Here is a 16879-nt window from a genome sequence, read left to right as displayed (position 1 = left end):
AGGCATATAAAACTGGATTCAACCTTTCTCGTGACAAAGAAAGACTTCCCAAAATGCAAACTGAATTAATGAAGGAAAGTGCATCAAAATGCAAATATTTCTGAAAGAGCTTGCAATTGGGCACACTTTTGTCCTGATTAATTAACTCCCCACAAAGCTCATTACTTTTGTAGCTAAAATAATTTCACACCATTTACTATGGAATTTTTTCTGCAAGCATATTTAGACTCTGAAAATTAGAACACTCACAAGTAAGGAATAAAAGAACAGTTGGACATTGTAAATCAGGCTGCAGGGCAGATAAAAACACAAATTTGCTGAACACAGACTACATCATTGTAAAGGAGCCAAAAAGCAAACTAAATAAAGTGAAAGTTTGCCCTGAACAATTCAAACTTCTATGTATTTTACTGATGATCACCCAGAAAGAATTGACCTGATCTTTATTAAAAGTAAAACATTTTGATTCTCAAGATAAATAGCATCTGGGTTCTGTAAGCTGGCTATCAGTGTTTACACAGATTGTTTAAATATATTCCATAGGTGTGCAAGCCTCTACCCTCTTCGCAATTAAAGTACATAGTCATTTTTAAGCACCTACACGTGGGGTAGAACTCAGATGGAGAAAAGTTCATCTTCTTTCTTACACATCACTGTTGATTAAATAATCATGATAAAAATTCAGCAAATATCAATTCCATCTTTAGAATCCAAGCACAGAGTCTTAATAAAAAGTCAAAAGGTAAACAATCCATGTTCTCATAAAGAACATTTTGTCCTTGTACGTATATTTGACTATATAAGGTTAATTATACAATAATTAAGTGGCTATTGGTTATATTTTGATTAGTGGTCCCTCAACATTATTTCATGCATAAATGACATGGCATAAAACAAAACCAGACTGCTGGATGCAGTTTCCACTGACATACAGTGTTCTTAACTGTAATTGTTCAGCTTAAAACGTTTGGAAGCTCATTCAACAAAATGTACATGCTATTTTGTTAAGGCAAGGCTAAATCTCTTACAAAAACAATTTGAGTATGGGAAAAAACATTTACAAAAGACTGATGATAACATATTAGGGTACTACAAACTGTTAGGAGAAAGTGAGGACTGCAGATGCTGCAGATGCTGGAGTGGAAAAGTGTGATGCTGGAAAAGCGCAGCAGGCTAGGCAGCATCCGAGGAGCAGGAGAATTGATGTTTCAGGCATCAGCCCTTCTTCAGGAATAAGGCTGCTGTGCCAAGCGGGCTGAGATAAAAGGTGGGGCACTGGGAATAAGGAAGTGAGGGTGAGGGTGATAGGCCGGAGAGGGGTTGGGGGTGGAGAGGTCGGGAAGAAGATTGCAGGTCAAGAGGGCGGTGCTGAGTCCGAGGGTTGGGACTGAGATAAGGTGGGTGAGGGGAAATGAGGAAGCTGGAAAAATCTACATTCATCCCGTGTGGTTGGAGGGTTCCTAGGGGAAGATGAGGTGCTCTTCGACCAGGCATCGTGTGGCCAGGGTCTGGCGATAGAGGAGGCCAAGGACCTGCATGCTGTTGGCAGAGTGGGAGGGGGAGTTAAAGTGTTCAGCCACGGGCCGGTTGGGTTGGTTGGTGTGGATGTCGCAGAGGTGTTCCCTGAAACGTTCCGCAAGCAGGCGGCCTGTCTCCCCAGTGTAGAGGAGACCACATCGGGTGCAACGGATGCAGTAAATTATGTGTGTGGAGGTGCAGGGGAACTGTTATTAATCAGACACTTTGACCCTGATATGCATGGCAAGGCACATATATGGGTGGATATTCTGGCAATGTAAAAGGGCCTGCTACAATAAATTGCAAGACTTCACTAGTGCCTACTTACTGTCTTCCACCTACTAACTAGTCAGATTTAGGATGTGACCACTTATTGGGCAGTTATAGTAGGCCACAGACTGGTGACAATTGCTAGCATTATGATAAGATCTTGGTGGAACTGACTTGAAACACAGTTACAAGGAGGGAGAGGGGTAAAATTAGGTACATTGTTATAGGAGGAGGAATGGGTTGGTGGACAACCAAGAACAAAGAAAATTTCACGTAGCAGAAGGGCAAGGTTGAGAGCTCAGGTGGATCTTTGTGAAGGGTCGATTGCAGGGAAATCTAAAGAATATCTCTAGATAAGTGGTGTTCAAAAAATTGCTCCAGGTAACATTTCAACTTCAGTGATGCTTTTTCAGAACTGGACTCAAAACATTAACTCTGCTTTCTCTCCACAGATGCTGCTGAGTTTCTTCAGCAATTTCCTTTTTTGTGTGTTTCAGATTCCAGCATCTACAGTTCTTTGATTTATTTTGGAAAAGTACATGACTGCTTGACATGGCATTGCTGGATTTCCTGAGCTTTATTAGGTTCTAGATTGTCAAGGGTTACAGGAAGAAAGTGCAAGAATGGAGTCGAGAAACTTACCTGCCATGATTTAATAGCAGAGCATGCTCGGATGGGCTGAATGGCCTAATTTCTGATCTTATTACTTATGGTCTCATATAGCTTTGGGAAACTTAGCCTGAAGATATTAAGTCCAAATGGCTGCCAAAATGTGAAGAAGAGTCTCACTTCTAATGATGAATATGTGGGTTGAGTGGGATACTCAAAAGCCACCAAGTAGTTAACTCAGAAATACACAAGTTCACAACAGATTTGAGTTGATGATCACCATTGCTGAATTAATCTCCCAGACTTTGACCCTATCCAAATGTGAGGGGACTCAAAACCTCCTGCTGCTCACTTTGAGTCAGATACCCTGTTTTATAGAAAATGTATTAAAGAGAAGCAAACATTGCTTCAAACCATCTTTATTGAACAAACTGAGCATTACGTACAGATCAAAGCTTACCAAATAGACTTTCTTAAAGAAATAAAATGGAATATCTGAGGGTGCATAACACTGATGTGATGTCAACATAGTCCTACTGGTCTATAGAGTTGCTCTCATTAAAGAGAGAGATGACTGGTTATTGTTTAACCCAAGGGTCACAATACCTCAAAGAAGAGCGAGGTGGAGGACAGCCCTTCACGATTACCTCAGCTATTGTGGGAATTGAACCCACATTATTAGCATCACTCTGCAATGCAAGCCAGTCATTCAGCTAACTAAGTTAGCTGACCCCATCTGTAAAGAAAATCTAACCTAATTTTAGAATACAAATCCTTGGTGAATGTAACTTAATGCATTGAAATGATGTTCCGACATCTCAATAAGCACCAAAATCTCAAAACACAGAAGAAGCAATCTTTACCTAATGTTTTAATTCACGAAATGCTGGTTATTTTTCAGATAACCTCTTTATTACTCTTACTCTTGTGCTGATTTTACAGCAGTGTAATAGGATTTTCTTGACAATCTTTAAAATGTAGATTGTGAGTGTACATTGGTAGTCAATCCAACAATATTTATTAGCATCTGGTCATTCCCAACTTGACAGAATGTTTCTTTTATAACTTTACCCATGGACCAATGATGAGGTTGAAGTATAATTCCAGAATCGGGTTTCAATTTGCCTTGAGGGAGGAGTTCCATGCCATTTGGGTTTTGACAATGCACAAAACATAGACATTGGGCGGCACAGTGACTCAGTGGTTAGCACTGCTGCCTCACATTGCCAGGGACCTGGGTTCAATCCCTGTCTTGGGCAACTGTCTGTGTGGAGTTTGCACATTCTCCCCGTGGGTTTTCTTCAGCTGGTCTAGTTTCCTCTTGCAGTCCAAAGATGTGCAGGTCAGGTGAATTGGCCATGCTAAATTGCCCGTAGTGTTAGGTGCATTAGTCAGGGGTGAATGTAGGGGAATGGATCTGGGTGGGTTGCTCTTCGGAGGGTCGGTGTGGACTTGTTGGGCCAAAGGGCCTGTTTCCACACTATAGGGAATCTAATCTAATTTGCAAACCTATTGTAACTAACTACTGAAAATGAACTGGAGTTTGGATTCACTGTTTAGTGCATGTGAACACTGACATTCACACTCTATGTTTGGTAGGAAAGAAACTGATTATTGTCCTGTTTTATCTCAGTAAGAAAATCAGATCCAGGCAGCACAAACAAGAAATGGTCTGACAGAAGCCAATACTGAATCGGGAAAGACTTTATTTTTCTCTCTAGAAAAGAGAAACCAAAGGATAATTTGATCAAGTTTATGAAAGAGTTCAATAGATAGACATCAGAAGATGCTTGCACTTCTGGAAGAAATCAAAGCTACAGTTCATTTTTATAAGATAATAAATCTAATAAGTAATTTAAGAAGACTATCTTTAGCCCGAGAGTGGTTAGAACATGAACCTCACTACTATAGGGATTGTTGAGATGAATGGTATAGCTAGATTTGAGGAGAAACTAAGTAAATACAAGACAAAGAAAATAGAAGATTAGCCAATATTTGATGGGGTTAGATGCAGAGAAGTACAAGAAAACTTTTGTGAACCATGAACATTGGCATTAATCAGTTGTGTCAAAAGGCCCGTTTCAGTGTCTGTTATCGATGTACATGATTTTAATCCATTGCCAATAATATTTACTTCAGTTATGTACTCAGGAATTTACGTTTTGATGAGGCAAGAAGTTGTTAAATCCAAAGTTAAGATGTTGAATGAAATGGGGAAACAAGATGTTTATTGGACAGACTGCATAAATTGTGTAGGGCTCTTCAATGATATCAATGAATATTTGGTTGGAAGAAATTTCTGCTTATCCAGTTTGGTGTCAGATTAGCAGTCTGATTATTTAGGAACAGTGTAGGAATTGAGAAAGATATTGTTGATTAAAACTGACAGAAAACATAGTTTATTTTGTATTCAAAGCACAGTTTCTTATCTACAGCAGAATTTTTTAATGTCATTATTTTACAATACATCATTTTAGTTTTTAAATTAAAAGGTAGTATGGCAGAAATTCATCTTGCATCTTGGTACAAAATAAATGTCATTGCATTGGCTTCCTGCAATAAGCCGCGTGATATTCAGTCTGATTGAACCAATGGAAATAATTATTAGACAGCATGTATAATGGGTATCAAATTAGAAACTGTCTTTTTTTTCGCATTCGCACACCATTGAAAGATCTATTGCAGCATATTTAGAAATACAAATGCAATATCACATTTGATACAAAAATGTTTTGTATGCAGGAAGATAACTCAATATAATTAATCAATGTATGTTCAGGTTTGCTTTAGATTCTCTAACTTAATCTGTGCTTGTCATTTAAGAATAATAATGGTTAAAAGTATAACTGTCACCATACTCTATTCACAAACTAAAAATAAATATTAACATTATAAACTAAACAAAGAACAATGGATGATAAAGATCTGAAACATAAAAATAGAAATTGCTGGAGAAAGTTAGCATCAGTCGGGTGAAAACAGAGCTAATGTTTCAAGTCCAGTGAACCTTCTTCAGAAAGATCTTCTGAAGTAGGATCACTGGACTTGAAACGTTAGCTCTGTTTTCTCTCAATAAATATTCCCAGTCTGATTGAATATTACGATTTTAGATCCATGCGTTCCTGGCCTTTTATGTTATACCAATCCTTTGTCATGGTTCTGCCTCTCTTTTAATAATTCGCCATAATAGAGCAAACAACACAGTGCCTTGTGCACTAAAACAAAATTTATGTAAATTGCACATCATTTACAATGTTACTTAATAAAGAAGCACAATTTATTTCTGTATTGAAATCAGTATTGTGACAGGAATATCAAATTCTAAATCACTCACAAGTGTCAATTGCAAGAAGTGTGTATTTGCACATTGCATCACACCTATTACCTATTTACCAGTGCAATCTTAAAGGGCCAGCTCTATCATTCAGTGGATAAATGCAGTGCGTGTTCTGGCACTGAATTATGCATATCACAACTGTTTCACTTTTGATCCAAGTCTATTCTGAGTTAGCTGCGTCATCAGTGAGGATGTGAAAAGAGGCTGCAAGTGAAGGATCTGAGCTAAGAAAGAAAGGCTTGTTCTTCAGTGCTAGCCAGAGACCAGTGTAGCATATTGTATGAGTAGTGATCAGATGGGGCTAGATCTTTAGCAGTCAGATAAACTGATTCCAGTGCTCATTTCTAGTCTGACGTGAAGAACTGCCAACTTGATATCTGTGCTGAACCATGAGACCCCCATCTCATCATAGGAACAGAGAGCAGAAATTGAGAAGAGTTTTTGGAGGGAAGAAGAGAAATTCCCATTTGTAGTTAGCAAGAAAAGATTGAATGTGTGGTGAAAGCTTAATCATTTGCTCTTGTAGTTAAAGAATAAGTGATATAAAACATGCAGAAAATGCCCTACCTACTTTCAAAAGAAAATGATGGTGGGGGCAGGAATTTTATTTTTAAAATGCATCTTCCCAGAAAGCATGTTAAGAAATGATTTAAAGGCTATTTCTCAAGAGGAAATATTTCTGTCCCATGGCTGTCAATAACAGCCTGCTGGAGACTGACAATTTCAGATCTCTTAGCCAGAAAAAGACTGTTCGTTTGAGGCATCCAGTGGATTTGTCTTTGGTTGGTTGGCATTGCAGTCAGTCTTGATTGGCATCCATCCTGGTTTTGGTTGCTGATGCTGGCACGATGCCATTGAAAAGTTTAATACCAGCAGGGCCTGGAGGCCTGAGCTCTGGCTGGTGCTAATCCTTTTAGTGCCATAGTAGTTACTGCTAAGAGCAACATTGAGAATCAGGAAGGATGGTGATCACTGCTCACTGTAACGAGAACCCAAAAAAATGCATCAATGCAAGGAGATTGGAAATAACTGTCTTCCAGCAAGCTGCTTTATGATGGGCACAAACACAACGTGCTCCTACAGGAAGGAAGCACCAATTGATGCACATTTACACACTTTGAAGAAGACTGTAATTTTAAAGCATCCAAATATTGTCCTCAAGTGACATTTTCTTAAAAATCATTCCACTGGAAAATAACATCAGAATTGTTAGCGCTAGCAGTATTTCAACAAGCTTCTGCATAATTAACTAGACTGTCAAAATTGCATATTCATTCTGTATCTAACCATAGCTTCTTTAGATCATTGGCAGGCATGACATAGCAGAATGCAAAATTCCATCCAAACTACTTACCTAATGCAGTACAGAGCTTTCAAACCATCAGTACCAGCCATAAAACAATACTGTATTTCCCCACCATTAGAAAGACTTAAATGAAAGACCTGGTGTGCAGTTCCTACAAATTTGATGGCATTTAAACACCTGAAACTAATTCAAATCAGCAACGTTAGATTGCATGACAGTAAAATAATTGGCAGCAAAGGGTATGTATATGAAGTCTATACACTCCATATATTTTCTACACATATCTAAATTTTAACAGCTGTAAATGAATAGCACAATAGTAATAGAATGGGGATAATTGCAGGCTATGAGGAACAATGCATACATTAATTCTTTTATTTTAAATTCACTGACAATCTCTTACCCAATTTAAAAATATTAAAACTATGGGCCTTGGCTAGAACCCTTTACCCATTGGTCCAAGATGTGGAATGAGCTTTGTGATTCTCTTTTTGTAAAGAGTCCCTCAATTCTAGTGTGACATCTGCTCAGGGTTGCATGTTTCTGTCTTGGGTCTACATGTGACTGAACACATCAATTCTCAATTCAAAACGCTTTAGGCTTATGGGAAAGGCCATCCCAAGAAGTAATGGGATCTGAAGTGCAATTTGCTTGTTTTTCTTTTCTTTTTGCTACCTCTCCACCTCATCATTAAGTTTTTTTGACTTAAAACCTTATGAAGCTGGTTGGACAAATTTTCACTATTTTGATTAATTGGTAGCAAGTTCTTCCCAGTCACTGATGTCAATGCTCCTGCATTTTAAGGGAAAACTCCCTTTTTGTTTGTAGTGATTCTTTTGTTCTCCCCAACCAGTAGCCATTCAAGATTTGGAAAAAAACAGGACCTGGTGAGGGAGGGTACCCAGTCCATCGTGAATTGATTCCTGCATACCTTTAAATGTTGCCAGAACAAAATTTGTATTAATCAAAGATCTTGTCAGTCAAATATTCCATCAGTCAAATATTTCAATATGTTGAACGGAAGACCCTGGAATATTCTGTGCATTTGCAGTTACCCCTTTCTCAAAATGCTGCCACAGATAAAGAGATCAAACGCTGGATCAACTGCATCAGCTCAGCCTTCACAAGTCAGTAGACATCCTCATGTGCAGATCAGTCATCATCACCTCACTCCTTTACAGCAGTGTGACTTGTTTTATCAGTGACGCACAACAGCATAAATGAAATTCCTCTAGCAATGCGCCTGCCACATTCTCGAGATTCGCTTGAGAGGACAATTGAACAAACACTGATGTCCTTCTTAAAACAAGTTGGACATAGTTTTGTCCAGTTCTTAACAGGCTTTTTGAGGACATTGTAAAAACATTGCCTGCAATGATGGAGCATTTTACAAGCAATGAAACATTAAGTCCACTCCTGATCCTCCCATAGCACCAATTCAGGATTATCTCCTCATCTCACCTTCCCTCCCTTGCACCCACCAAATGTAAAAATACAATCTTGTTCAGCTCAGTGAAAGAGTTAACAGATTCTCTGTAACCTCTATCCAAATTGTCCACCCCTCCTCCCAAGACCACCACCAATTCCAAGTTTTTGATAAGCATTTATTAAATACAAGCAGTTTGCCAATACATTATAATACAGACAAAGCTGAGCTATGGAAATGGCTCTGAAATTCTTTGCAGGCAGCATACTGAACATCTAGACTATTCAATTTGCACCACAGTTGGAAACTGCCTCCCAGAATCTGGAGATTTATCAGATGAACCAGTTTGACTTTGCCTTCCATGTTGTTCTGTTCTCTCAATTTAGTTACTATTTCATGATAGCTGTGAATGTGGGCATGATGATGGAAAAAATGCTTCAGCTAATCTCTTTATAAAGCTTATTTGCATACCTTGCTGTCCCCCCAGTAGCTGGGTGTACAATCAGCTGATATTCGTCACTCAGTACAAATACTTAGCAACCAGATTCCTTTGTCTGTTTCATTTCAGCGTGCATTGGCATTTGCCAGTAAACTCCACTAGACAGAGCCAAAGAATTCTGGAACCAATTGTCTCAATTGGTGCAGTCAATTAACATTAATATATTGGGAATTTATGAGCAACTTTCCACGCCAAAGCACTAATAACCTGGGCATGAAGCTGCAACTAAACAGTGAAAAGCCGTTAGAAAGCGTGTCAAATTTGGCCTTCTTGTTTGCTTACCCACTCGTGCATATCAGTTTTCCCTTCCCAACTCCTCCTAAATCTCACCTGCCCTGGTGTAAGAGCTCTGCACAATGACTGGTTGCTTCCTCCACATGTCCTGGAGGGATTCTTCAGAAGGGAAAAAGTACGGGTAACAGGCATGTTTTCTACATGAGTTATCCGTACACTCGTGCAGTGCCTAACCCTGCTTCTGACTCAGTCAGCATCTTCCACTCAGCCTCGGGGCTGAGCCGAAAAAAAATACCGCATCCAATTTACGCACAAACATAGCTGCCTGTTCACAACTGGAAAATAAGCACTAAATAAAAGCCAAACGCTATATTAATGTGGATTCCAGACAGACAGAATGCCCCTGTGTTTGCAAAGTCTCATTCAAACACGACGAACATATTGAACCTGCAATCACTTTTGTTTACTGTGAAATCAGATATTTCGACTTTGATTATCACAATTAAGGAATGCTGCTGCTTTGAGATTTTTCAGCACCGAAAGACGCTTTTCCTTGTTCAACAGCCAGAGTGTGGTCACTCTTCCCAGATTTTAACCTGAGCCAGGTCCCGCAAAGGAAGACCATTGCACACTACCAGGTAATCTCAGTCACATGATGCATAGGCTAGCAGGGACTAGGAACTTTACTTGGACGTGGCAGTGAGTGAACATGAACAAGATATGAAAATGTCTGAAGCAATAAATTAACACTCAGGTGATAACTTAATCCTATATAGCACAAACAGTACCTGACACCCATTATTGTAATAGGAGGTACAGTAGTACCACACTCAATTGAGAGAGAAAATGATCATTCCCCGATGACTTCAGAAACCTTATAGGTAGAATGTTACTATTTGATTGAATCATTTATTGCTATTTATAAAATCACAAGTTGCTGAGGGCTGTCAGACGAAGATGCATATTTATTTAAGTAGGTTTCTGCTTTCAGTTTTATTTTTGTATGCTCCAAGAGTTTTATTTTAAGAAAAGGTTCGGTTCATCTGGGGTTTTTTTTGCTCTGTGGTATAACTAAGCGGCTGCAATAAAAAACTTTATGTTGGAAAAGTCCAGGTAATAGAAACGAGGGCATTCAGAGAAAACAGGCGTGCTGATCTTACAGACGGCAAAATATTGCAGCAAGCTGCGTACAGTGGTATCGTTCCAAATTTTCCTCTGCACTTTGTTTACTATATATGCCAATAGTGTAATATTAAACAAAAACAGTGTGTCCTGTGCCAGAATGATTGATTACAACACTGTGGCAAGGTCACCTCCTAGGAACCAGCTCAGTGCAGTAAGGGCTGTCTGACTCATACAGTTAACACTATATCCGCATTGTATGAATGTCACCAGGAATCCAGTGATTTATTGCTTGGGAGGCTCTGTTCAATTTTTTCTGCCTGACCAAATTGCACATTTTCTAGAAAAAGAAGCAAAAATATTTCAGCACATAGATTACCCTGAGCCCTCATTTCCCCCTCTCAGGTTCATATCTTTTCAAAGATACTGATCATCAAAATTCTCATTTTTATTTGATTTGAGGTTTTTTTTTGCTCTTTCTTTTTTCTGTGTATGTGCAAATGGGGAGGTTTAATTAGAATTTGGTAACATCTGTGGGCTGGCCTTTGGACAACAGTGGTTGCATATGGTTCTCCCTTAATTTCAACAAGGTCTTATTGGCACAAAAAATGGTTATTAGCCTCAGGGAACAAAAAAAATCTGACCCATCTGAAAGGAAATTTCATCCTCATGACAGGCTCTTATAGAAGAGCAACTGCAGCTGGGATCCATGTCAAATATGTTAGTTTCCACAAACAATACAAATATACCAGATATTCTTATGGCAAACGCACAGACTAAACTATATTTCTCTGTATAACTAATAATTATGATGGTAAAAATGATCTTATGCAGATAATGTATTTCCATTTGTATGAAATTATAATTTCTTATACAGGCAGTTTCCTCTGAAGCCATAGCACTAGGATGTCACTAAAAGGAATATCTAACCTTTGTACTACAGGTATTTGGTTTGTTAAGCAATGTCAGATGACAAAATAGCATAAAGTAATGACATTTACTGCTTTATTTAACTTTATTAATTGAATGTGTATTTGTTTTCCACTTACTTCAAAATGTTCAGAATTCCACAAGGTTGCAATGTGTAGGAGTTACATTGTACCAGTTGTTCAGAATACAAATCTCAATGGGTTGACATTTATAGTAGGGCTTGCATCCAAAGCTGATCACCATTGTGAATTACTATAATGACCACAAACTTGAAGGAAACTGAAATAATGATTCATTTACCAAAATCATTAGCTGTTTTTATACATCCCTAATAATTAATGTTCACAGATACCCCACTTTCAGCCATCATATGTAAAATGATCATACTACAGTTTACCCACAAATAATTATTTCCCACATTTCCTCCCATTTTTACAGATACATTATCATATTTTATATAGCTATAGCTGTAAATTATAGAGAAGAATTTACATTTTCCCAGTCTTTAATTAGTTTTGTGTCTGCAGTTCAGTCCAGAATATGAAATACAAGCTCCACTCTTACCATAATATTGTTTTACGTTTTTCACAATGAAAGCAACTTAAAAGAGGATACGCTATGTTTTCCTTTGGAATATCATATTAATCCCATGAGTCACAATAAATTCAAACTTACACAATTATTCAAAATGGAAATGGCAAAGATAAAGAAGAGAAACTAGTTGTAATACTGTATTGTGAGTTAAATCAAAATAATATTATATTTACATTTTAATCCATATTAAAATATATAGTTATGCATAAATACATATTCCTTGTTAAATATCGATGGAGTTTACAGGGCTAACACATTTACTAAGATGAATTTTCTCTTATTTGACATATTCATAAAGTGAAGATCAACTATTGATTAATATGTTCTCTGTACATAAAACAGAATTATATTTTTGATTCTTTTATAAATGAATTACAATACATTCCTCACTAACAAACTAACTAATGCTCTAATTACTTAGTGGCTATGTAATTTTTTTTAACTTTGTCCGAAGACTTTTATTTTGAAAGTTTGACCGCAATAACAATATTACAAACCAGCTAATTGGTGGTACAAATGGGAAATATAATTATTTACATTTTGCTATGACATAAAATAGTCATATTTAAGCCTGTTAAAATAAAGGCTACCACAATGGATGATTAGCTTGACTGTGTGACTTTAAAAGGCAATTAATCTTCTCGGATTCAATAGGCTTCTTAGCCTTTCCTTAGATTTAACACAAAACAGAACATTATTTTTTTTTAAAATCTAGATGACTTTAACATTAACTTAATTTTCTACTTTTGTTTCATAATGATTCATTTAACCTGTTAGTTAACTATGTTCTGCATATCCTAGCAACAAACAGAGCCATATTGAAAAGTGACAACGCAAGCTTTGCTTGATCAACCTTCACTGTATCTTATCATTGCTCTCTATTCTCCTGGAATGCTGTGGTAACTGAAAATAATGTCTTTTAACAGACATCATAACTCTTTTATTTATAAAACTTAGCATTGTATACAATATCTATGTATGCCTATATAATTAGCTATTTAACCATAGACATTTTTTTGGTGACTTTTTTTGAAATTGCTTTGGAAAGTTGGGATAAAGTAGCAAATATGTGGAAAATATTACATGTTTTTGAACAAAGAGAAAGATGTTAATAATCAGAAGTGAATTTCAGTTATAAAGATGTTCCAATAAATTATGAGAATAATAAGATGCATTGAAGGTTGATAAAGCAGAACTAACCTTGTGACTTTTGAACATGACTCTGTTGGTTGCCAGAATGAGTAAACTCAACAATATTACCAACATGAAGAATGTAAACTTTTTAACAACTAGTAACAGAGCTATGCTGCACGAAATGGAAAGAAGTAATTGTTATTTAATGGACACACCTCTTTAAAAAAAAAGTCTTTGACACTTGAAAACAATGCAAAATTACATTGAAATGTTGTGACCACTGTTGAAATCCCTGTTAATAGCAACGATTAACTAACATCCCAGTAAATCTGACTTTCCTGTATTTGGTTGTGCTTGTATGAAGTAACAATAAGACTATTCAGATAAAATTAAGTAAGTAAATAAATATGACATTGTGCACATGATATCACACTCTCAAAGTTTTAATACCTTAATTTTTCAACTTACAGCAAAATAAGTTTGCAAGAAACTGGCTGCAATAGAGAATTCCGTTACAAAATATATGCATGAAGCATTACTGTTGTCTTAAAGAGTAAACAAATAATGATAGCAATCTCATTGAGTAAAAAAATGTTTGCTAGATTATCTGTTACGCATTAACTAAACTTTAAGATTTTTGTGTTTTTCAAATGTTGCATTTAATTTATTTTTATAAATGTTGAAATAAAAACATCTGCAAACCAAATTTGACAAGTAAGAAGGTAATGAGTTCCTCAAAGAAGTAGACTGTGGAGTGCATATTTTGTGTTTTAAGCATCAAGTTTTAGTTCCATTATTTCCAAACTTAGTGTCTTCACTTTGTGGACCTATATTTGACATCATATGAAGGTCAATTACAAAGAAAGTAAGCAACTACATTGAATACTAAATGGGAAATATTCCATGATTGTAGCATTATCTAGATGCAAATAATGAGGATGAGCTTTCTAACATTTTAGAGTGTGCAATATGGTGTAGTGTGAGAATAGTAACCTTTTTACACCTGTTTAAACATCTAATTTTTAAAATGGAGAAAGTAAGCCATCATCAATATTAGGAAATTAGTGGCTACACAGCTTCTCTGTCAGATTTGACTTATTTCTTGTCATAACTAATGTCATATTTTACCACTCATTTCAGCATCTACCTTGTACAGTGTATTATGCAGAATGCTTGGCTCTTCATAAGTTTGTTACAAAAAACACAGTCTACATAAGGTATTCTTGTGTCTTCTGTTTGGAGGATTTCTGTTCAAATCTTGGCTTTGATCTCATTCAAAATCACAAAATCCATGGATGAAGTTTAGCATTCTTTGTGGCCAAATCTCTTGTGAGGGCAGCTTTATCTGGTAGTAGAAAACGTTAAGATTATGATCTACACTACCTCATAAAGCACACCTCCTGTCAGCCAATACTGCCGCATTTATAGAGGCTATAGAGCTAGGTTTCAGATTGTCCCACCTTCTTCCCCAACAGAGAATAGTGGTCTTTAGGTAGCTTAGAAAGTGGATAAAGGAATAAAAGGAGCATTCATGTAAATAAGCATTTGATACTGGGAACATACTTTATATAATTCACATATTATGGAATTAATATTTCTCAAGTCTCAACTTCCTTAATTTTTATAGTAATAAGTAACACAATGGTGATCATTGGCACATAACCTGTACATGAACCTATGATTAGTGTTTAAAATCATAGCTCTATATTGTTAGATAGACACCGAATCAGGGTATGTTAAAACAATGAGGAAAGTTAACAAACAGCAGTACGCAACATAAGTAATGTTGGAGAGATTTCATAAATGAAAGTGAAGATTTCTACTTTAAACAGCTAATGAATAGATGAAAAACAGAATCCTGTGTCTGAACCTAGGGTATGCAGAGTTTAAGAAATGATAAATAGCCAATCTACACTTCCCTAATGAATTACCAGTATGTTACTTTTATCATCTGAATTTGCCTTACCTGTGAAGCAATTTACAGAGATGAAATGTAACCACAAATGATAATGTCATCATTTTGACATTAATTTGGACTTAATTATATACAGGATGTCCTTTGTACCAGTGTAAGTCAAAGATGACAATAATTAAACCAGTATCACTTACACTAAAAAAAAACTTATTATCATGCACTTTTCAACAATGATAATGTTACATTGCACATACACTTGGCCTATTTGACAATTACTACTAGAATTTTTTTTACTGCCAGCTTAACACCACCAATGTGATAAGAATCTTTCATTTTACTACCTAATATCCATGTTAGCTTTAATAATGACAATAACGTGGGCATAAGTGCTCAATGAAATAATTTCAAATGAGCTCATGTAATACGCAAGCTGAAAGATGATGTAATTTTGTTTACTTTTCAAATAACTAGGAATACAAGGATTTAGCTTCTCCCAAATAGATAAGTCATAAATAATTAACAATACCATAATTCTTCTCTTAATTGTTTACTGCCTGCTAAAAATATATACAATAATTGAACCGACAATATTATCAAATGTGCGTAAAACAAGTTTCTTCCATCTCCATTAACAGTGGTAACGGTGAGTGTAAATATATTAATATGGCTTTCTTAACAGAAACTGCTGTCAGTTTGAAATTTGGAGCAGATTTAACATGAATGTTTTGAATGAATGAAATTTAATCTCCGCAACTCAATTAAACAAATTGGATTTTTAAAGAACAAATGGGCATTCGTACAAATCAAAACTGCAGACCAGTTTTAACTTAAGACATTTATGAGTGATAGCCAGAAAGACAAAAACATAGCTTCCAGTTTCTTTTATTCGTTGTCTCAGCAGTTAGAGGGTGTTGGCAGGCAGCATCACAAAAGGATAAAAATGTCTGCAATCGAAACACAGCTTTTGCCTCACAATAAATCATCTGTCACATCATCACAGCCCTGTAGATAATGAGCAATAAAGTTTCTACACTCAGGGAATGAAGACCTGGACACAAAAACACAAGCAAGCCTGCCATAAGTCGATTTTTTTTTCTGTTATCTGAATGTTGTTTCCTATTTACTTATCAAATGAACACAGATGCATTGTTTACATCAATACTTTTATAGCTTGTAAAATACAGAGTGCTGTACAAGTCAGTTAATGGACATCCTACTAATGAGAATGTTCACTTAAGGAGGACATTTGCTCAGACATAGATTAATTCCCTACATGAAAAACCACTGGTTTGTAGGAACAGTTTAGATTGGATGTGCTGCCTTGTAAGTGCAATTACCAGGTAGAACAGGCAATAGTCAAACGGTTTAATTTGGACATCATGTCGTTACTAAAGACTAAGGCTCATTGTGACAAGTACTGATTCTATTTTATGCAAATAAAATGTGGTTGAGTGATTTAGGGGCATAGTAAGTTAGTTCACTGTCCCTTCCCTTTGAGGCCAGTGTTAAAACTCAGCCCTGATTGATTCGATATAACTACGCTTGCTGTATCAACTGTTAGGGTCTATGGCAATGGCAAATACCTGATTTCAACTGCGTACAAGTTAATATTCTCTCTTGCCGAGATTATAGTAAAGGCTGATTTGGGGAAAGATGATCACTCTTATTTGGTGAATTCAAGTGCATTGCTACGATAGAACTTTGTAACTGATCTAAAGTATGTTTCACCTGGGAGTGTGTACTGATAGCATAAATATAATATTCCTTCCTCCAGCATTGACATCCCTCACCTTGAGAAACACCAAAGTAAAAGGAACAAAACTTTAAAAATGTTTTGTATTAACTGTGCATCTTGCTTTTTGACACACACGAGATCAGTTCTGTAGTTTTCATTGGGTCGCTGTTACACAACTTCATATTTTCATTGCTGAAAGAAATAGGAAGTTGTCAAGACATTTTAGAAGTGGGAAAATACTTTCTGTCCT

The sequence above is a fragment of the Hemiscyllium ocellatum genome, chromosome 22 (genome assembly GCF_020745735.1).
Source record: "Hemiscyllium ocellatum isolate sHemOce1 chromosome 22, sHemOce1.pat.X.cur, whole genome shotgun sequence".
Classification (NCBI taxonomy): Eukaryota; Metazoa; Chordata; class Chondrichthyes; order Orectolobiformes; family Hemiscylliidae; genus Hemiscyllium; species Hemiscyllium ocellatum.
Note: the sequence above shows the minus strand (reverse complement) of the source record.